We start from the raw sequence: 23608 nt of genomic DNA, 5'->3' as shown, positions 1-23608 counted from the left end.
CCAGCCTGGGCGACAGAGTGAGATTCTGTCTCAAAAAAAAAAAAAAAAAGTGATGTGGTCATAGGAACCCTCACACTTTGTATTTCATAAAGCCTAAAATCTATTTATTCTTGCATCAGCTACTTAAAAGCTGTTCCTAAGTTGGTGCAAATAAGGCTTTTGAGAGAATCTTTTCTTATTACTTCTCCTTGGAGAATGTAATTATTATTGTGTAATCGGTATGAAGGTTTAGGCCTGGAATGGACTATTTTTAGTAACTTACATATAACGCTCTTCTAAATTTTCTTCTTTTATTCAATGTTTGAAACTTTAATTTGTTAAACACACAAGAAAGTGCTTCACTTTTTGAAAAGAGCTTGACTTACCAGTGAAGAAGCTGATAGAGTGTGGTGAGGACACTCTCCCATCTGGCTACAGTGGCAGTGGAGAATGTTACAGAGCAGTCACCCATTAGCACAGTCTGAGTTTGTACCAATTTGAATACTGAATTCAAATACTCAGATACACCTGAAGATTCCTCTCCTAGAGTAAAAATGTCAGAATTTCTGCAAGGAACTAAGGATATCAGAGCTGTGGTCCAAGAAGAAGAATCCATCGCCAAGTGCCTCCTCCCCACAGAAAGAGAAGAGGTGATGATGAAAATGCACGGCGGAAAAAAAAGAGAAAAACTCCTCTCCTTTGACCCTGCACACCTGATAAAGCAGCCTTGTTCTGTTTAACCTTGTCTACAGTGTGCCTAGCTGGGTTTGCCCACACAAAAGGGCATGAAGAAAAAAAGAGTTAGTTATTTTAACATTTCAAAAGACGTAACCTTGCACAAGCCTGGTGTCCAAGCTGAGGACGTATGCCAGGCAGTCCCATGAGAAATCCAATGACAACCTCTAACTCAGTCAAAGCCATGAGGTGTGAAACACACGTGCTGAATTATAAAAATGACAGAAAGAAAAGAAAAAGCCTTTCTTGGCCAGGCATGGTGTCTCATGCCAGTAATCTCAGCACTTTGGGAGTCAAGAAGGTGGATAGCTTGAGGCTAGGAGTTCAAGATCAGCCTGGACAACAAAATGAGACCTCATCTCTACCAAAATAAATAAATAAATAAATAAAATTTAGTTGGGCACAGTGGTGCACCCCTATAGTCCCAGTTACTCAGGAGGCTGAGGCAGGAGGATCATTTGAGCCCAAGGCTACAGGGAGGTATGATGGTACCCCCGCACGCCATTCTGGGTCACAGAGCCTGACTCTGTCCCTAAAAGAAATTTCGAAAGAAAGCCTTTCTGAAGGTTCTCAAGGGTTCCTCTGCTGCTTCTCTGGGTGTGGCTCGCACTGCACGATGCTTTCAGTTCCATAAATTTTCCAGGCCATCTGGAATCAGACCTGTTATATTAGCATTTAGTAGCATTCATGTTTTCTGAAGAGCTCTGAATGACAACCAAACATCTGATGTCTGGACTCCACGAGAAAAGGAAATAAAATTCTATTGTTTCAATACTCTCTCTTCTGGGAAATGATCCAAATGTGCAATGCTAAATATGTTCCTTTATTTAGGATTTATGATGGTATTATGCAACAATATCATTTTATAATTGTGTTTTATAGTAATTGAATTTTAATCCTTTAATATTTAATGTGCAGTAATTTTAAATGCCTCATCCTAATTCATCCAAAAGCACTTTCTGTATACACAATCTTATCTGATCTTTAAAAATTTTGAGGTATATATTTTCCAGTCCATTTTGTAGATGAGGAACCTAAAGCCTAATGAAGTTGGCAATAAGCAGTGCAGTGTGGCTGCCAAGAGTTCGCTATTAGAAAGTCTGTGTTCAGGTTCCGCCTTCTCCATTTGGATCAGATATTTCACTTTCCTAAGCCCTTTGTAAAATGGGGATAATTATCCTACCTTCTGCTATGATGTAGTTTAAACACAGTACACCATATAAACAGCTCCATGTAGGCCTGACACAGTAAGTATGTAATTAATGCTTCTATTATTTTTCTTGTTATTATTACTAGGCATGTGGCAAGCAGCTGGCCCCAGATCTATATCTAACAAATGTCATTTACAAGATTTGGATTCAAAGCCCTACCTCTGTGTTCAGTTCCCATTTAATCATTTGTTCCAAATTACAAGTTCTTGCAGAACAAATTGGAATCAAGCACAGGGATTAAGTAGTTCATTTTTTCTCTTCAGTATGTTGGAAATTTTATTCTTGTCATATGTGCCTGAATATTTTCAGAAATCAAGATACATCCTTCCCATCCTCTGGAGTGGCTTGTTAATTTCAACTTCTCTGCAATTTTTTGTATTTTACTTATTTATTTATTTTTGAGACAGGGACTCGCTTTGTCTCCCAGGCTGGAGTGCAGTGGTGCAATCATCACTTACTCCACCCTTGAACTCCTGGGCTCAAGCAATCCTTCTCCTCAGCCTCCTAAAGTGCTGGGATTACAGGCACATGCCACCATGCCTGGCTAATTTTTTTTATTTTTATTTTGCAGAGATGGGGTCTTGCTATGTTGCCCAGGCTGGTTTCAAACTCCTGGCCTCAAGCAATCCTCCCGCACTGGCCTCCCAAAGTGCTGGGATTACAGGCATGAGACACTGCACCGGGCCTGTGCAATTTTAAAGACTTGAGCAAATAAACCCTTAAAATGTGAGGTTTGGGATGGTGGGTAGGGCTTCGGTTTGAAAACCGCTACCAGGGAATGTGATTATAACATGCACAGTTCTCACTAAGTGTGAAAATATAGCTGAGAAGCATGATTAAGAGTACTGTCATGTAATTCACACCAGAGATATATCGCTAAGGGTTATTTTCATCCTGAATGTATTATTTCCCTGTCTGGAACTATTTAACAGAATATAAGCTGAGCCCCAGCTCCCACCTGTTTTCACATGAATGTGAATTAAGTGGGCAAGAGAAGGAGCTAACCTTCAGTGAGACCATGCGCAATCTTCTGCCGATTTATTGACACTTTTTTGTTATTTAGGGAATTTGTGTAATTTTCAAAAATAAAATATGTAAGAAGCTGAACCCTTATTGTTCATTTTTATGGGGTTGTCCCTACCAGTTTAACCTGATATTTTCTAATTTGTCCACCAGACAAAAATGAAGTGGAGACAAATGTAATGGGGTGAGATCTTCCTTCACAACAGGCCTAGTTCATTTTGCTAGCTGACAGCAAGGAGGGCATGTGGTATTAGGTGTCTTGACTGAGTAAGCACACACACACACACGAATCTGGAGCTGAGGAAAAAAATTAGGTCAATTTAAATTTGTGTCAGTTTGCAAATGGATTTCCTATGACTAAATGGTGACATGCTTACATTCTGTCTAAACCTCTCAGAGTTTACAATTCAGGGAGGAGAGTCAGGCATGAATCTGTGAAGCCAAATTCTTTGCCATGTTCAGAAAACATACTGATGAATATTTTTAAAGGATATAGTTTCATACACATAGATAAGGTTCAAATAGATCTTTGCAATCTGGAATGACAGATCTCACTGAGTCTCCTAATTGTTTCATTTACTTAGAAATTGAAATCTAGGAGTGAGAATTACTTGCCCACACTTAACGGTTTCAAAACACAACTATTGTATGTGTTGTGTATTGTAAAGATTTGGAAATAACTCATTCATATTATTATATTCTTGAGAAATGGAAGGAATGGAGATGCCCTTGCCTGACCCTTCCATGTTCTACATGAAGACAGTATATTCATGACTGACCTTGGGTAGGCTTACATGGCGATGAGTCCTTCAGAGTTAGCAGCAGAGCTTGGACTGGGCTCTAAGTCTCCCATAACCTGGTGGTCTGATGACTCATTTTCAAGTCACAACTTTAATGAGATATAATTCACATGCCATAAATTTCATCATTTTAAAGTATGCAGTTCAGTAATTTTTAGCATATTCACAGAATTGTGCAACTGTCACCACTGTCTAACTTTAGAATATTTTCATCACCCTAAAAATAAGCCCAGTACACATATTAACTTCCCATTCTCCTTCCCCAGATCCTGGCAGTCACGCTCAGTACTTGAATGGCTTCCTTCAGATACTTTGTCTAAATGGATGATGTGATATATGGCCTTTCGTGACTGGCCTCTTTCACTTAGAATAACGTTTTCATGGTTTGTTCACCTCATAGCTTATATTAGTACCGCATTCCTTTGTATTGCTGAGTGATATTTGCATTGGCATGGATATGCCACAGTATTATTATTAGTACCACATTCCTTTGTATTGCTGAGTGATATTTGCATTGGCATGGATATACCACAATGTGTGTTGTTACCACATTCCTTTGTATTGCTGAGTGATATTTAAATTGGCATGGATATACCACAATGTGTATTGATACCACATTCCTTTGTATTGCTGAGTGATATTTATGGATATACCACAATGTGTATTAGTACCACATTCCTTTGTATTGCTGAGTGATATTTCGTGGCATGGATATACCACAATGTGTATTAGTACCACATTCCTTTGTATTGCTGAGTGATATTTCGTGGCATGGATATACCACAATGTGTATTAAGTACCACATTCCTTTGTGTGCTTTAGTGTTATTTCGTGTGGATATACCACAATGTGTATTAGTACCACATTCCTTTGTATTGCTAGTGATATTTAAATGGATATACCACAATGTGTAGTAGTACCACATTCCTTTGTATTGCTGGTGGTATTTAGGTGGCATGGATATGCCACAATGTGTATTAGTACCACATTCCTTTGTATTGCTGAGTGATATTTCGTGGCATGGACATACCACAATGTGATTAGGCATGTGTGTGTTCTTTGGCTGATGGACATTTGGATTCTTTTTATATTTTGGTCATATAAATAATGTTGCTATGAAAATTCATGTGCAGGTTTTGATTATTTATTTAGTGCTGTTGTGTTTATCCGTAACAGGAGAATTCTGTGGTCATTTGGAAACTCTATGTCTACATTTTGAGAAGCTACCAGTGGCTTCACCATTTTGCAAGGCTATGAGCAGTGTAAGGGGGTTTCAGTTTCTCCACGTCCTCACCATTTTGGTATTGCTTGTTGTTTCTATTTTAGGCATTCCAGTGAGTGTGCGGTGGTACTTATTTCATGGTGATTGATTTTCATGTATCTAATGACTAATGATGTTGAGCATCTTTTTACATGCTTATTGGCCATTCATATATATTCTTTGAAGAGATGTCTACTCAAATCCTCTGCCCATTTTTCAATTGGGTTATCATTTTTATTGTTGAGTTGTAAAATATCTTACACATTCTGGATGCAACTCCCTTATCATACTGTATGGTAAATAAATAGTTTCTTGCATTCTGTATTTTGACTTTCCAGTTACTAATGATATCCTTTGAATCATGAAAACATAAATTTTAAATTAAATTTAATTTGACCTTTTTTCCTCTTGTTTTTGCTTTTGGTGTATCATCTAAAATTCCATTGCCTAGTGAATGTCATGAAGTTTTATTTCTAATTTTTCTTCTAAGGGTTTTACAGTTTTAACACTGGCATATAGGCATATGATCCATTTTGAATAAATTTTTGTATATAGTGAGGGGAAGGGATATAACTTCATTTGTTTGCATGTGCATATCCCAGTGTCCCAGCAACATTTGTTTAAATGACTGCTCTTTTGCCCAATTAGTTGTCTTGGCACCCTTGTCAAAAATGAATTGACTAGGCTGGGCGTGGTGGCTCACACCTGTAATCCCAGCACTTTGGGAGGCTGAGGCAGGTGAATCACCTGAGGCTAAGAGTTCGTGACCAGCCTGGCCAACATGCCGAAATCCTGTCTCTACTAAAAATACAAAAATTAGTTGGGTATGGTGGCAGGCCCCTGTAATCCCAGCTACTCAGGAAGTTGAAGCAGGAAGATCATTTGAACCCGAGAGGCAGAGGTTGCAGTGAGCCAAGATCACTGCACTGTGCTCCAGTCTGGGTGACAGAGCAAGACCCTGTCTAAATAAATAAATAAATAAATAAATCAGAAGTATAAGGGTTTATTTCTAGACTCTCAGTTCTGTTTTACTTGTCTGCCCATCTATCCTTATGAGAGTAGCACACTATTTTTATTACTGAAGCTCTTTAGTAAGATTTGAAATTGGGATGTTTGAGTCCTCCAATGTTATTTTTCTTTTTCAAGATTGTTTTGGCTAATCTGGGTCCTTTGAATTTCCATATGAACTTTGGAATAAGATTTCCAATTTCTGGAAAGTGAGTGCCATCTGGAAGTTTTAAAAACTGAATCATTTTTGTGACTTGCCTTTCAGATTTTTTCCTTGCTACTATGTAGAAATACAATTTATTTTTGTATTTTGACCTTGTGAACTGCAGCTTTACTGAACTTTTTTATTCTAATCGTTTTTCTGTGGATTCATTAGGAATTTCTATATATGATATTATGCTATCTATAAATAGAGATTGTTTTACTTCTTCCTTTCCATATGCATGTCTCTTATTTCATTCTCATGCTTAATTGCCTTGTATTAAACCTGTTTTTCAATTTTGAATGAAAGTGTTGAGAGCAGGCATTTTGCCTTGTTGGAAGAGGAAAGGATTCTGTTTTGCACCGTTCCGTTTTCTGCTAGCTGTGAGGTTTTATAGACACGCTTTATCACTGTGAGGAACGTATCTTCTATTCCATATCTCCTGGCTGCTTTTTTCATGAATGTGTGTTTGTTTTGCTGAGCTTGCTGTGACTCTCTTGAGATGATAATGTTATTTTTATTCTTTATTCTATTAAGAGTGTGTTACAGCAGCTGATTTTCATATATTAAACCAACCTTGCATTCACGCTCTCGCTTAAAAGTATTTTCTTTTTCCCCTTGGGATTTCTTCTTTGACCTTTTATTCTTTAGGAGTGTATTGTTTAATTTCCACATTTGTGTATTTCCCAAATTTATTCCTATTATTAACTTCTAATTTCATTCCATTGTGGTTGGAGAACATACATAGCTGGTCTCAATAATTTAACATTCATGGAAGCTTATTTTATGACCTAGTCTATGGCTTATCCTGTAGGATATTCCATGTGTGCCTGAGAATGACGTGTATTGTGTTATTATTGTTTAGTGATGATTTCTATATATGTCTGTTAGGCTAATTAACATCTTAACTAAAACAATGTAGTTGGGATTAATATTGACTTAATTTTGACAGTATAGTATATAAAAGCTTTGTTTCGATATGGCTAGCTGCTTTCCTTCATTCTACCTTCGTCCTATTAATTATATGGAAATCACTTATCTGTACATTATAAGCTCATAAACACATTTACGTAATTATTACTTTATGTAGTTGCCTTTCAAGTTAGACAGGAAAAGAGAAGTGTTACAAACAGAATACATTTACACTGTCTTTTACATTTATCCCTCAGAGAGCCTTTGGTGCTCTTTATTTCCCTGTGTGGATTTGAATTTCTGTCTAGTGTTCTTTGATTAGCTGAGATGGCTGAATGGATCCAGGAGTCACGTGCCTGATCGCCTCAGAGAGGCTTCTATGTGACTGACTGTTCTACTTTTTGATGTTTAGAAGGTACAAAGGATAGTCCAGCCACAGTCTCAGTTTTTTCCAGAACACATTTTTCTGACTGAATTTCCTAAATTTAACATCTTTAGCAATCTGGATGTGCTGAAAATTTCTCGTATCATGAAATTCTGGTTCATTTTTGCTTAGCAGTTTATCTCCTCAATGTATCTCTTTCTATCACATTTTGCTATTGGCATCAAGAAGAAACCAGGTTGCTCCTTCAACAGGTTGCTTCTTTCCAACTGTGCTTGGAAATCTCCTCACCTAAATATACAACTCATTGTTTACAAATTCTGCATTCCACATGACAGTCAAACACAGTTCTGCGAAGCTTCCTGCCACTGTACGGCAAGAAGTCTTGTCCTCCAGTTTCCAAGAACATGTTCTTCATCTCTCTCTGCACCCTCACCACCAATATTTCTACCAAGAATGTGTTTACGATGATTTATGTATACTCCAAGATGATGGACATTTTCTCCACTGTGCTCCTCACTTCCTCTGAGTCCTCGTTACCAGAGTTGCTAGTGACCATATTGGTACTAAAAAATCTTTCCAGGCCAATCTAGGCTTTTTCTAACATGGTCCTCAAAATGCTTCTAGTTTTTGCCCATGTCCAAAGGCAGAACCCCACTCCAGGAACTCATATCTGTTAATTTCATGTTAGTGCTGCAACAAACTACCAAAAACTTAGTGGCTTAAAACAACACAAATTTATTATCTTACAGCTCGGGTGGCCAGGAGTTGAAAATGGCTCTTACCAGGCTAAAATCAACATGTCAGCAAACCTGTGCTGTTTCACCAGGTTCTAGGAGATGCCTTTCCTTGCCAACTCTTAGAGGCTGTCCACATTCCCTTGGACATTCTCCTTCAGCTGTTGCCTGGCCTTGGCTAATTTTCAGAGTTCCGAAAAGGTTGATTTGGATATTTTTTGCCAATGTTCTCTTTACCTTTATGGAGGAGTGGATTTTCAGAGGTCTTTACTCTGCCATTCTGGAAGAGCTTCCCTGCTGGTGGCTTTTTAAATCTAATTAATCAAAATGATCCCCTAATTCAACAGATGCCATGGAGCCCTCCTCGAGTTTAGGACAAGTATTGTATGTGTGTTGAGATGGTTCATATGGCAAACAATTGCTCTGGCAGAATGGAAAGTGGCTGCTGAATAAATCAGTACAGCGCATGTGGAAATCCTCACAGGCCACCTTGCCTCCAAAGATGCTGACTCTGAACTTTCTGGGGAATCACAGTCATAAATCATTCACTAGACTCTCAAACTTTCTGAAAAAGGTGAATTTCAAGTTGACCTTGTCTCCTCTTTACAAACACTAAAAAGCTAAGATTGATAATTTTCTAGCAAATGTTTACTTCCCCCAAATGTTTAGGCAACACGATTCTTATAGGACTTTCCACGAGCCTTTTTATTTGTAGCATTTTTCCTCATTAGTTATCCATGTCAGTGCTGCTATGGAAAGGCTGTGATCTGACCCAGGAAATATATTTGTATAGCAAATTTCATGCAGTTGATTTTTGGCTTCACTAAAGCTTTTTAATAAACATGGAAATTGCTGGAGTAACACTATATTCACACACATTATAAGCAGCCCAGGATAATGCGCCGCATATTGATGCAGATGTTAACGGCAGATACATTTAGTATGGTTTAAATTTGTGTTTGTGGCTATGAAAATGGTGGGACAATGAACATGTATGGATAATCATTTTGTCAAATAAAATTCTAAAAAATAACTTGTCCTTTGAGAACCGGCAGAATTCAAGCACAGAGCAAAAGAAACATTTAACTTACACGAAGAGGTCTGTCCTATACCATCGATCACCTGGGTTCCATCTCTTCAGCCTATTTGGCCTTTATAATATGTAGTGAACAGTGAATGACTTGAAACATTTCATGTTTTACATAAAATAATCATAATAAATAATTATACATTGTATATGTAATTAGCAAATCCAGAATGCAGAAATTATCTAATTCATGTTGACTACCTCTTAAAATGAAAACAAATGATAGCACATAATAGAACTTACCCAAATAAAGTATAAGTCCGTAGAAATAATAACAGTCCCTTCATATTCCATCAGAGCCGGTGCCACTGGCCGTTGAGGGCAGCAAACGCCTGGCCAGCGCGGCAGTATGAGGCGTAGACTCGGTAGGGAGTGGAAGGAGCAGCGCCTCCGCTCTGGCAGCTTTGGTCCGGAGGGTCGTCTTTGACGTCTAACAGGAGGAAGGATATCTTCCTGCATCCTGCCTCAATAATCTCCCTTTGGCAAGTAGCTGGAGTCCAGCTGAAGGTTAGCCATGTGTCCATCTCTGCATTTACTTCAGTTTCCTTCCCACACTCATCTTTCCATTTCTCTCCAATCCAACAGGCCAAGGAGCCCTGATACCCAGCTGTTCACGCAACATGCCAAGCTCTCTCTGTGCCAGGCCTTAGTGCTCACTCCCCTCTCTTTCTGAACCACTCTTCCCTTGCATATGCAGGACCTGTTGCCCCACTTTTGCAGGTCTCTCTGGAAGTTTTCCTTGGCTTAAGGGCCTTCCCCATCACCCTATATAACATATCAGTATCCTGCCGTGACCCCACAGTATAGTCTCTTCCCCCTTTTATACTGTTTTATTTTTCTCTGTAGCAGAGTTTTGCGAATGTCTACAAATGGTAAAGTAGTAAATATTATTATTTACAGTTTTAAGGATTTTGGGCCATATGGTCTCTCTTACAACTACTCAACTCTGCCATTGTAGTGCATGTGCAAATAAATAAATGTGTTGCTGTGTTTTAATAAAACTTTATTTACAAAAAATGAGTGGAGACCAGATTTTGCACACAGCCATAGTGCACTGGCCCTGCTCTGGGCTTGCACTTTCTACCACTGCGGATTATTGCTGTTTTTAAATTCTCTGTCTCTGACCACCAGAATATAGGTGCTCAATAAATAGGTTGAGTGTATGAGGAATGAATAAAGGGCGTAGTTTAAATATTAAAGTATTTATGCTAGTCTGTCCTTATCTGGGTCAAGGAACTTAAGTTTACGGGATTGGAATCACCACTGAGGCCTACTAAAGTGATTATTCTAAACCTGGAGAGAGGCTAGCATCCAGAATTTACAGACTCCGTGCCTCTAAGCTATGTCCATTAGCCATTCTTTAAACATTTATTAGAAATTCCACAAACAGTCCTGTGACCCCTCCCCTGAATCAGGTATGAGGTGGGGAAAGCAGGAGCCAACTTTCCTCTGGCTGCTGTATTCCCTGGGCTCTGGGAGTGGTTCCGGGCCAGGGAGAGGCCCGAGTGGTGTTACCAGTACCAGGCGATGGTACATTGTTCACCTACACAGTGCAGTAGAGATGGAGAGAAGTGACAGGATTCAGTAGAGATGCGGGGGTTAGTCCTGATGAATTGCTGATGAGTGTCTTCATCAGCTTGGGCTGCTACAGTAGAATACCACAGACTGGGGGGCTTAAACTACAAACATTCGTTTCTCACTGTTCTGGAGGCTGGGAAGTTCAAGATCAAGGCACCAGAAGATCAGATGTCCGGTGAGGGCCCACTTCCTGGTTTGCTAATGGCTGTCTTCAGAGAAAGGAAGCAAGCTCTTTCTGTCTCTTCTTATAATAAGGGACTAATCCCATTCAGGGGGAAGGGGCTGCATCCTCATGACTTTGTCACCTCCCAAAGGTAACACCTCCAAATACCCCTGGGAATTTGGGTTTCAGCAGATGAATTTTGGAGGGATGCAAACATTCAGTCCATGGCAAATAAGGGATGGGTGTTACAGAGATGAATTAAACACTGCACATTCAGTTTTGGCTTCAACACTGGACTTGTGCGGTTACCATCTACTGAGATGGTAGACAGGTTTGAGGGGCAATGTCAAACATGTTGGACATAGTAACATGGTTACTCTTGTTAAACATACAAGTGGAGATGCTGAGTTACTCACTGGTAGATTAGCCTGGAGAGCTGGAAGAGTCTGAAGGAAAAATATAAATGTGACGATTATCCACACGTCCTTAGGAATTAAAGCCATGGGACTGAATGTGGCCCCCAGTGCAGATCAGAGCAACCGGGACCATGGCTGGGCTCCCCAGCATGGACTGGCCAAAAAGACCAGTGGAGGGGATGGCAAGAAAGGAACAGAGAACATTCAGAGGGTTGGGAGAAAAAGCCCAGGGGCAAGCCAGGCTTGGTGGCGTATGCCTATGGTCCCAGCTACACAGAAGGCTGAGCGGGGAGGGTTGCTTGAGCCCAGAAGTTCAATGCTGCAGTGAGCTGTGATCGTGCCACTGCACTCCAGCCTGGGTGACAAAGTGAGACTCCTTCTCTGAAAGAGAGAGAGAGACAGAGAGAGAGAGAGAGAGACAGACCAACAGACAGACATAGAAAGACAGCCCACATTCTCATCAGGACATCAGCAGTGATATTTGTTTGTTTCCATGTTCTAATGGCTTAGCTTGGGTAATGTTGGTTATCACCAAGCATCTTTTAAATTTGTCACACACACATGCTAACCTGTTAAAATTGTGACTGCCTAGAAAAGTTGAAAACAAAAATCAAAAATCAAACGTGTAAAATGAACCTGCTCTCTGCTCACGTGATTCAGTTTATTTGACAAACAAGGTTATGTTTTGGAGTCGCTGAACACAGAACCCCTAAACGTGTCTCTCATTTTAACAAACGAAGTAAAATTAAATTTTATTTCATGTTGGTATTTCTGGTACAAACAAATTTCTTTATTATCTGGAAAATAGATTGGTTGGAATTTCATTTCAGTTAGAACAGAGGAAAATGGCTTTTTCTTCCACAAATCTTTTTCTACTTTCAGATTCCCTCTACTCCTTGTCCCTGCTCACTTCCAGTAGAAGCATTTTTTTCTTGTCACTCCTTTGTTCTGCGTTTACGTGTAGAGCACCCATTGTGTCCCGGCCCACAACAAAAACTAGACACGCAGTGGAGAAAACTGGACATGGTCACTGCCACTCAGCGAAGCTGCCAGGCTGGAGAAGACGCAGAAATAAACACAGGATCTGGGCCTACGTAGCTGTTTTTGTCCATTCGTGTTGCTGTAAGAGAATACCTGAGGCTGGGTGATTTATTTTTTAAGAAGGTTTATTTGGCTCATGGTTACGCAGGCTGTACAGGAAGCATGGCACCAGCATCTGCCTCTGCTGAGGGCCTCAGGGAGCTTCCACTCATAGCAGAAGGTAAGAGGGGTCTATGTGTGCAGAGATCCCATGGTGAGAAAAGAAGCAAGAGAGAGGAGGAGGTTCCAGGCTCTTTAAACAGCCAGCTCTCTCCAGAACAAGTATAGCCAGAACTCGCTCACCACTGCCAGCAGGGTGCCAAGACGTTCATGAGGCATCCGTCCCACGACCCGAACGTCTGCCAGCAGGCCCCAACCTTGGGGATCAGATTTCAACATGAGATTTAGAGGGGACAAATACCCAAACGATATCAGAAGCTCCAGGGATCCAAGATGGGCCGCTGAAGGAGACAGTCTTCCTGCATGAACAGGATCTCAGTACAGTAAGTCAGAAGCCAGTCAGGTTCCACTCTCCTGAAAATAGCCATGGGATTATTTATCTGGCACTGGAATCTTTCACTTCTAATAAACGTATCATTCACCAGAGACCTGTTCAGAATTTTCTTAATAGCTTAGCTAAATTTAAAGCTGCTTGCTGACCATTTTATGTGCATTTCACATTTTTATGAAGCTTTTCATAAAAAGTAAGTAATACTTACAAGTCAAAGTAAATAAATACCTTGAAGTCCTGTGCTAACTTTCTAATGGCAATACATAGGCTGGCATTGCCTACAAAGTCGGAGTCAACTTGGGAAAACGACGAAATGCTTCCAGCTCTGGAGCAGTCACCCCACATCTCTGCTTGAGGCAGGGGAGGGCACCGTCTGCTCAGAGCCCACATTTGTGCAAACACGTCTGTCTGCATGCCAGCATCACCTTCAGAACAGGAGACTGCCGGGAGCCCGCCTCCTGCTCCTCCGGGCCTCCTTCTGTCTTGGAGATCTCTTTTACCGTCTGATGCACACTTCCAGAAGATGAATCACCAAGAGAACGTCAAGAGCCACGTTTTTCTTCAAAATAGCCACTATTGAATCTCAAAAGTCATCATGAGTACATTATGATTTTCCGTAACGAGTGTGGACCGGGACACTCAGTCAGGTGCTTGGCTCCGTGCACCATGCAGCTCTCTCAGCCTCACCTGGAGGAGGCGGGTGTCTGTCGTCTCCCTGGTGGCTGCTGACTCTGCTCTGCCGCGGGGAGCACTTTCCAGCCCAGTGCTGGAATTTCAGACCGAGTGCTGGGAGCGTGTTCAGAGTGCACAGAGCATCCAGTGGAGAAAGCCTGGGGAGAACTGAATACCTGGGGAAAGAGGCCAACAGGAAAAGCCACCGTTTGTACTGGTGACTTTCTCCTCCTCCTCTCTACTTCTCATGGAAGGGCCTCCACCAAGGTCGGAACCAGCGGTCTCCATTTCCCGTGGTTGATCTTGATGCTAACGGGAACTTCTCCAAACAGGAGATGAATCACAGTAATCACAATACTCCCCCAAGTCAGGCCCCTGGCGTGCGACTTTCTTCTCAACAGCATGAGAGGAAAAGTGCATTTTCTGGTTAAAAAGTAAAGTTGGACAAAGGAGAGATGGGTGGATCGTGGAAATGAAAAGTCTCATTGAAAACACTTGATCATATGATTACGTTGGATTATATGATTACGTTGGATTGTATGATTACATTGGGTTCATTTCCGGTAGATGATACACTACTTGAAATGAGAAACCAAAACACAGGTCATCTTACTGCAGATTGATATTGATCATCTGTCTCCTACAGCCAAACACGACCTCAGAATCCTTCCCTATGCTGTTCTTCAGGTGCCCACATGTACCAGAATAATGTGTTTATGAAATGGCACCAAAAAGAGTGATTCCCACAGAGGTCCATGTCCCATGTGGTCCATGATCCTCCTGGGGCTGGCCGGACAGTGGCAGTCTTTTGCCCCAGGACTTTGCGGCCTCTGGACCCTCTGCTGGCTGTGCTGTTTCCACGTGGTCTTGCTCAAGACAGTGTACACAGCACACAACACGGTTCTAGCCATCATAGCTGCAGGCACATTGTATTTTTTTCCCTCTGAGATTGCAACTGGAATTTGGGATCTCCCAACTCTATTTCCAGACAGATCACTGGGTTATTAGTCCAGATGATAAATCTCATCATTTAGGGGTAGATGACACCAGTATAACCCACAGGGCATAACATGTGTGATGTGGCACCAGAGACCTTATTGCATTCCCATGCCTCTACATCCCCCACTGCATGTGGTGGCACAGCATGTGTCAGACCTCTGTCGTGTATGAATTGTGCCTGTCTGTGGCCTGTGTGCACATCCCTGAATGGTGCACTTTGTGACTGAAGTTTCTCCCTCCGCCTGCCCCACTTCTCTCCAGATCCCCACCCGTCCTGGGCATCTGCACACACAGTGCTTCAAGGTGCTGATCTTCCCAGGCACCGGCCCTGCCACCCTTTCCTCCATCCCCAGCAATCTCAAAAATTCCTCTGGGCTTTCCCTGACAGGGCAATGCACTGTCTCAACTGACAGAATAACCATGAAAGATCTTTCCGCATTGTACACGGGAACAAACCAACTGCGGAGGATATTCCTGAGCCACTGTGATCCTTTACGCTAAAAAGCTCTACCTGCCTAGACAACATTTTTGTGACCCCTGCGATTCATGTGTATATATTTCAGGTCTTCATCAGTGAAACGTTTTTCTCCACCAAGCTAGGCGTATTGGTGAACCATTCTCGCCTTCTGGCTCCCAGATTCCTTTTCAGTAGTACTCATCACTAGCTTTTTCATGGGCATTGGAATGTACCCAGTGCCATCCAGAATATCAGAGTCCATCTGTTGGTGGCACTTCTCTTGGCTAAACATTCATAGGCCTGTGTGAATCTGCATTACTATAACAGCTAATATTGAGGCAGGGCCTTTCCTGGGCCACGCATGATCAACCGTACTAAATATTCATTGTCACCTAATCCTTGTATCACACTGATGAGGTCTGCATTTGTAATATTCCTTCCCTATTTTACAGTTAAAGAAGCTGAGATGAGAGATTCATTATTTTGTCCAAGGCAAGGATGGAATTAGAGTTACTCCTTAAAGGCAATATAAATGGAACATAGTTAAGACTAGATCATAATTATTCGATTAATTATTCCATTACTGAAAGCTGTTCTACAATGGAAGTTAAGTGCTAATGTAAATAGTATACCCATGGGGTAAACCATAGATTTTAGCACTGAGGGCACGAGATTAGAGATAATCCTGTCTTGGTGTAAAGGACCTCAACTTTTAAGTTGCTACTCATCACAGAGAGGGATCTCCACAGTCTTTTTCAGTTCAGAACATGCCGTCCCACCCCACGCTCCATCTCAGAGGCCCAAGTGAGAAAAAAAGATCAGGGGGTTGTTGTTTATTTTTAAAATTACGATATGAAGGTATAGCAAAAAAATGGGGCAGATACTTCTAATTTGTCTTGAGCATTTATTTCAAGCATCCACTTTGCATGACTTCTGAAATATTGCTGCAATTTTCTTTTTCAAAGGAATGGAATACTTTAGAACATTTGTGCATTGTCAATTTCCTGTACCCACTGTAGGCTTAAATCTCTTGTGGAGAATGTATTGTGTCATCCTAAATTTATCATGTGAAGTTATTGATCCTGGTAAACCATATGGCAGGTATTTTATTGCTTGGCTCTAGAATTAGCCAGCAAAGCACGGAACAGTTTTGGAGATGGTTTCGTTTCTTCATGTTTGGCATGAAGAGCGGCCCTGGAAAGATCCCTAACTGTCTGTGTCCCTGAATCTCCCGCTGCAGAGCAATCAGGTATTCCCAACACACAGTCCCAGGAGGAGCATGGCAATCAGTCATGTCTCTTCTCCTCTCCTGGCATCACAGAGCAATTTCCTGCAGACCCATCTTCATTTGCTCTGATGAGAACCAAAACCTGATCTGGAAAATCTTGAGGTCTTCCAATCTACCCTGAGAGCTTGTTCAAACCGGGGGGATTGGGGGAGGCAGGGCAGGCCAGCCAGAGCCACCCCTGAGACCCTTCCCCTGTGCTTTCTTCTCTGCGCCTATGGCCTCCGTGGGGGAAGCGGGCATGCCCACATGGTCTACAGAGTGGTTCCCATAACACTCACAGATTTAATGTTATGCTTTTTTTAAAGCTTCTGGTCAGGCTTGGCAACGACTGGATTAAACACATTTCAACAAGGTTTGCTACTTCAGGATTACTCGCACCAGCTGTGAATGTCAGAGAGCATAATGTGCAGATTTCCCAACTTGTGTCACCACAGACCCCTTTACTTAAAAGCAGTGGTGGGGCTTACACTAGGCGACACCTTGAACCCAAAGCTGAGACCTACTCAAGCACGGCCAGGCTCAAAGGAGCCCAGTCTCCAGTGATCCTTCCTGCCCTAGACCTGCTGGGAGCTGAGGGTTTGGGAGATCTGAGTTCCTGGGGCTGCTGGGAGCTTGGGGGCAAGTCCACACCCAGCGTTGGCAGAGGGCACAGGTGATGCACCAGGCCGGACTCTTGGTCTCAGCCTCCTACTCCCTAGCCAGGCCCCATAGCCAGGATTCAGCCAGGTCAGCTCCCCTTCATCTGAAAGTGGCTTATACACATCACTTTCCCCGGACAGCTCCACAAGAGGGATCCTTGCCATACCCACAGCCTCAGTGGGCAATGCCTGGGCAGTACTGAGGAGAAGCTGGCTGAGAGACGGACCGAAGGAGTGACAGAATACACTCCCGTGCACATGTCCACCTTATAGCACCTGCAGATGTGTGCTCCACGGCTCTGGGGAGAGGCGCCCCGCACACACGCATCCTAGTCCAGGCTTCTCTTCAAGCCCCTGGACACACCCAGGCACCCTGGCGGCTGGAGCCCACACGTAGTCCCCTTATGCAAAGCGCACTTTGGAAACCAGTCAAGTGATCTCTTCCACATACTCTGCCTTGGCTTCTAGTTTCCTTCCTCCCACAAGGAACTTCAAAGTTATTTTTTCAGCTTTTTCTGCAATCTGACCCCTTTATACAGAGAAGTTGAAATGGTGAGGGTGTCAATTCTAATAACATTTTTCTATTTCAGAGGAATAGAGAAAAATAGTCCATACATACAATCATTTTCTTCCAAGGGGTAGAACTCCAATAGATCAGTGCATCAGCTCAGCAAGGCAGACCAGCTGCCCAATGCCAGAGCCTTCCAACGAGGCTGCCCTGTGTGCTGCAGAGGGGACGCAGCCCTTTATGGCACCAGAGTTTGGCCCTCCCCAGATAAAGTCGGTTATGGGCTGCAATGCAGTCTGTCTCGCAAATCCCTGTGTTGAAGCCCTAACCCCCAGTACCTCAGAATGTGACTGTGTTTGGAGGTAGAGTCTTTCAAGAGGAAATAAAGTTAAAATGAGGTGATAAGCCATGGGCCCTAATCCAATAAAACTGGTGTCCTTCTAAGAAGAGATTAGGACAGAGATATACCCAAAGGGAAGACCCTGTGAGGACCTAAGAGGAAGACAGCCGTCTTCAAGCCAAGGAGAGAGGCCTCAGAAAGAACCAGCATTAAATTAATAGGCCAATTTGCAAAGAATTGAGAACTCAAAAGCAGTGAGTCTTTCCACATACTATGTTGGTTTATCTCTTTATTTAGTTAGGTCTTCTTTAATTTTTCTAAACAGCATTCAGTGTACAGGTCTTGCACCATATATTTTGTTAAAATTATCCATAAAATGTTCATGCGTATTACAACTATAAGTGGTATTGCACTTTAAATTTCATTTTAAATCATGTATTGCTAATATTCTGTTTACTGACCTTGTACCTGTGACATTGCTAAGCTGTCACGTAAATTTAAGTAGCCTTTTATAGATAAATATGATCTACATACAGGATTATGTTTTGCTTCTTCTTTTCCAAAATGCCTGCATCTTATTTCTTCTCCTTGTCTGACTGAACTTTCTAGAATGTCCAGCGTATAACACTGAATAAGAGTGGCAGGAGAAGATAGCCCTTCTCTTATTCATGATCTTAGAGGGAACGTTGGGAGCCTTTCATCATTAAATGTGATATTAGTTGGAGAGTTTTGTTAGGTACGCTTTATCAAGTTGAAGAAATGTCTTCTATTTAAAATTTCCCTGGAGGTTTTATAATGAACCGGTGTCAAACTTCGGGAAATGCTTTTACCTCATTGAGATGATCATACTGTTTTCTCTTTTACTCTGTTAATAAGGTAAAACATATCTATTAATCTACAAATGTTATGATAATTTCTTGGGGTAATCACCAAGTGATTATATGTTATCCTTTATCACTATCATTTATTGCTAGATTCGGATAGTTACTATTTTGTTGAAGTGTTCATGTCAAGTTTCCTTTCTTGAAATATCATTATCTGGTTCTAGTGTCATGGCAATGCTATCCTCAAAAAATTTGTTGGAAACAATTGACTTTTCATGTTAACCTTCCGAGTCAAAGAATTTATTGTTATTTTTCTGAATTATTAGGAAGTGAGATCAACTTCATCAATCATGTTCAAATCTTCTGACTACGTAGTGATTTTTTTGTCTGTTTATTCAAAAAGTATGTAAGAATCTTCCAAAATGATTGAGGATTTCTCTATTTCTACATGTGATTTTGTCTGTTGAGGTTTATGCAAATTTAGAATTATCATTAACTCCCCCAAATTAAAATATTTAAGCACTATTAAATATTATTCATTTTCTCTTAAAGTCTATATATTATAATATGCTAATATGGGTACACATGCTTTATTTTGGTTAATGATGTCATGATATATTTTTTACCTTCACTGGACTTCCAAGTTTCTGTATCTTTATGTTTTAAATATGTTTTCTGAAAATAGTATATAGTTGATTTTCAGGATTTCTCAAAGTTCAGTCTGATAATCTTTGTCTTTTAATTATACTATTAGTCCTTCTTCATATGTCTAATATGTTTGGACTTAAATCTGCCAGCTTACTATCAATTGCTCCACTTTGCTTTTTCTCCTCCTTTATTCTCTTCCTATTTTCTTTTGAATAGATTATATTTCATCAGTCTACTTTCACTCTCTATTGGGAGTTATACAGTGTCTTTTATACTTTCGAAGTTTGCTCATTCATCAACTGAGGCACATTTCCAAAGCCAACTTTTATCCTATATGAGTAATATTGTTAAGAACATTCTTTTTTTTTTTTTTTTTTTTGAGACAGAGTTGCCCGGGCTGCAGTGCAATGGTGCAATCTCGGCTCACTGCAACCTCTGTCTCCCGGGTTCAAGCAATTCTCCTGCCTCAGCCTCCCAAGTAGCTTGGGATTACAGGCGCCTGCCACCATGCCCAGCTAATTTTTTGTATTTTTAGTAGAAATGAGGTTTTGCCATGTTGGCCAGGCTGGTCTCGAACTCCTGACCTCAGGTGATCCATCTGCCTTGGCCTCCCAAAGTGCTGGGATTACAGGTGTGAGCCACTGTGCCCGGCCACATTCAAGATTTTATGTAGACATGTTTTTATTTCACCTTGGCTAGAAGTGAAACTACTGGGTCATACAGTGTCTCCTTGGTTAATCTCTTGAGGAACTGCCAGACTGTCTTCCAAAGTAGCTATACGATTTTACTTCCCCACCAGCAATTTATCCACCTCCTCATGAGCACTTCTCAGTTTTGATTTTTATTAGAGCCATCCTGGTAAGTGTGAAGTGGCATCACTTTGTGGTTTTGATTTAAATTCCCTATGTAGTCATTGATGTTGAGCATCTTTTTATGTGTTTATTGGCCACCTGTATACCTTCTTTGGAAAAATTATCTATTCCCATCTGTTGACCATTTTAAAATTGTACTATTTGTCTTTTATTACTAAATTGTAGTGGTTAAAAGTATGTCCTGTATAGCAGTCCCTTATCAGATTATGTGGTTTGCAAACATTTGCTCCCATTCTAAGCATCATTTTTTCTCTTTCTTAATGATATTTTTTGAGGTGCAAAAGTTTTAAATTTAATGAAGTGTATTTTTATATTTATATCTTTGGTGTCATATCTAAGAGGCTTTTTTAAACCTGAGACTTATTGCTATGTTTTCTTCAGAAAGTTTTGCAGTACCAGTTATGTCCTATTTTGAGTTAATATTTGCATATGGTGAGATGAAGTAGCCCAATTTCATTCTTTGTAGCATGTGGATACCCAATTATGCCAGCACCATTTGTTGAAAAGGCTTTTTTTTTTTTTTCCTACTGAATAGTCTTGGGACCCTTTTTAGGAACTAATTGACTATAAATATGAGGATTTCTATGTGAACTCTCAATTCTATTTTGTTGATCTATATTTCTATCCTGATTTCAGTACCACTTTCTTAATTACGCTAACTTTGCCACTAGGTTTGGAAATAAGAGAATTGTGAATTCTTCAACTTCATTCTTCTTTTTCAAGATTGTTTTAGCTATTCTGGGTCTCTTGCATTTTCATATGAATTTTAGAATAATCTTGTCCATTTCTACACAAGAGTCAGCTAAGCTTTTCATAGAAATTGCATTGCATCTATAGACTACTTTGAGTAGTATTGCCAGCTTAACAGTATTAAATCTTCTGATCAATGAACAGAGTATACCTTTTCATTTATTTAGGTCCATAATTTCTTTAAAAATATTCTGTAGTTTCCAGAGTATAAAATTTTTACTTATTTTATTTAATTTATCTTATGTATTTTATTCTTTTTGAGGTTATTGTAACTGGAATTGTTTTCTTAATTTTATTTTTGGAATGGTATTGTCATTTATATAAATATAATTTGGGGATTCTTGTTGATCTCATTGGACAGATGTGCTCAGGTACGACAAGGATGGATGACTCTTTCAGAGACAGAAAGACTTTCTGAATCCAGGGGAATCAGTGGCCCTCCATTGAGGCTCAGTTTAAAAAGGCACAGAGGAAGCTAGAAATATGGCATTCTGTGAGAATACACACCCCCCACACACATTCACACACATATACTCATGCCCCCACTGACTCACACACATTGTGCCTTACTCCCCCACACAGCGTTAGCTTTCCCCCCCCTCTCTGATGCTCCTCCCATGCACCAGGGGCAGCACTAGGCATTGAGGGGCCAGGGATGAACCCCACACAAAGCCTACGTGGGAAGACGCACCTGCAAAACAGTAACATCTGGGAGACAAGGGCAGCAATCCCCGTGTGCACACAACGTTCCAGCAGCACAGAGGACGCAGCAGCGGATTCTATGTGGAGGAGTGAGGAAGGCTTGGGAAGAAGGTTCCCATTCCAACCAGAGACGTAATTATAGGCAAAATCAGAGTCCAAAGAGACGGGCATGTCCCAGAAGCGTCCGACGAACCTGCGGCACCCCAGGGAAAGGAGTCAAGCATGGCTGAGACTGGGCATATAGGCAGACATACTCACAGGCCTGGTGGCCTCACTTAGCGGGGGGAACTTTATGCTATGGGAAATGGGGAGTCACTGCGGGTTTTACTCAGAAAAATTGTATAATCAGGATTTTTTAAGGGGAATAAACCTGAAGTGTCCAAGTGGGGAGACGCCATAATTATAGTGAGAAATTAGAAGACTGCTGTTGTCCAGAGTAGAGTTGGGGGGGTCTGAACTAGGCCAGAGACGACAGGGCTGAGCAGATGGGGACAGATTCGACACAGACCTACACATGCTGATGATGAGATAAAATGACTGGATAAAGAAAATATGGCACATATACACCATGGAATACTATGCAGCCATAAAAAAGGATGAGTTCGTGTCCTCTGCAGGGACATGGATGAAGCCATCATTCTCAGCAAACTAACACAAAAACAGAAAACAAAACACTACATGTTCTCACTCATAATTGGGAGTTGAACAGTGAGAACACATGGACACAGGGAGGGGAACATCACACACCAGGGCCTGTCGGGGGGGTGAGAGGCTGGGGGAGAGGTAGCATTAGGAGAAATACCTAATGTAGATGGCAGGTTGATGGGTGCAGCAAACCACCATGGCACGTGTATACCTATGTAACAAACCTGCATGTTCTGCACATGTGTCCCAGAACTTAAAGTATAATAAAGTAAATAAATAAATAAACATTAAAAAAAAAAAACAAAGCTAGGTCTCTGGTAACAGAGAAAGAGAGGGGAACTTACATTTGTTATTAAGGTGCCATGTATTTAATAAAACACCAAACATGTTTAAAAAACAAAAGGACAAATGGGCGACAACTGATATTTTTTACTGCATGTCTGAGAAGATTGTAATGTGTTTACCCAAGGGATAGTGAAAGAAAGACGATTGTATTATAAAAGAGAACAAACTTGGTTTTAGACACACTGAAATAATTGTCCATCCCCTTTCCCAATGGACATGGACGGCACAAATGAGATCTGGAATTCACGTGACTGGGGCTGGATCTGCAAGGCACCATTTCCCAGGAAGTAGAAGACATGGCATGGAAGAACACAAGGAAGAATCATGTGTAAATGTAACTCATTTCACGTGAATACCACTCATGACAGAATTATTCACATAATTATGCCTGAAAACAAGAGTATGAGCATACTTACATGGCACTGGGATGTGATGATACTATATTCTATGTTTTAAAGAACCTTGATTCAAATCAGTTTGGCAAGTTTTGATGAATGCACACTATATAATCCCTGCCAGGGAAAGTATTACAAAGAAAAGGTAGGGATTTCTGGTATGCCCTATGTCATAGATTCCACAAGGAAGATATTCAGAAAATGTATGTTTGTTGGTTGAAAGGCATCAAAGAACCTACAAAACTACACAAAAAGCAGAAAATACATAACTACAGAAAGTATTTCCCATGGGAGTGCCGTGCCTGTACATGTGTGCATGTGCGCGCGCGCGCGCACACACACACACACACACACACAAAATAAGTTGCAAAGTTATTTAAAAAAAAAAACAGGTAAAAATTATTTTAAAGTAGCCACATTATTGTACGGTCTAGGTCAGG

At 41.0% G+C, this 23608-nt stretch overlaps 1 protein-coding gene across 3 annotated transcripts in view; it reads left to right on the top strand.

Annotated features, from left to right (window-relative positions):
* The window catches only part of GABRG3 (gamma-aminobutyric acid type A receptor gamma3 subunit), a 556557-nt gene that overhangs the window by 452529 nt on the left and 80420 nt on the right, over positions 1 to 23608 (top strand). The gene's annotated exons all lie outside the window — the stretch shown is intronic.

The sequence above is a fragment of the Papio anubis genome, chromosome 7 (assembly GCF_008728515.1).
Source record: "Papio anubis isolate 15944 chromosome 7, Panubis1.0, whole genome shotgun sequence".
NCBI classification, from domain to species: domain Eukaryota; kingdom Metazoa; phylum Chordata; class Mammalia; order Primates; family Cercopithecidae; genus Papio; species Papio anubis.
Note: the sequence above shows the minus strand (reverse complement) of the source record. Positions and strands in the feature narration are given on the sequence as shown.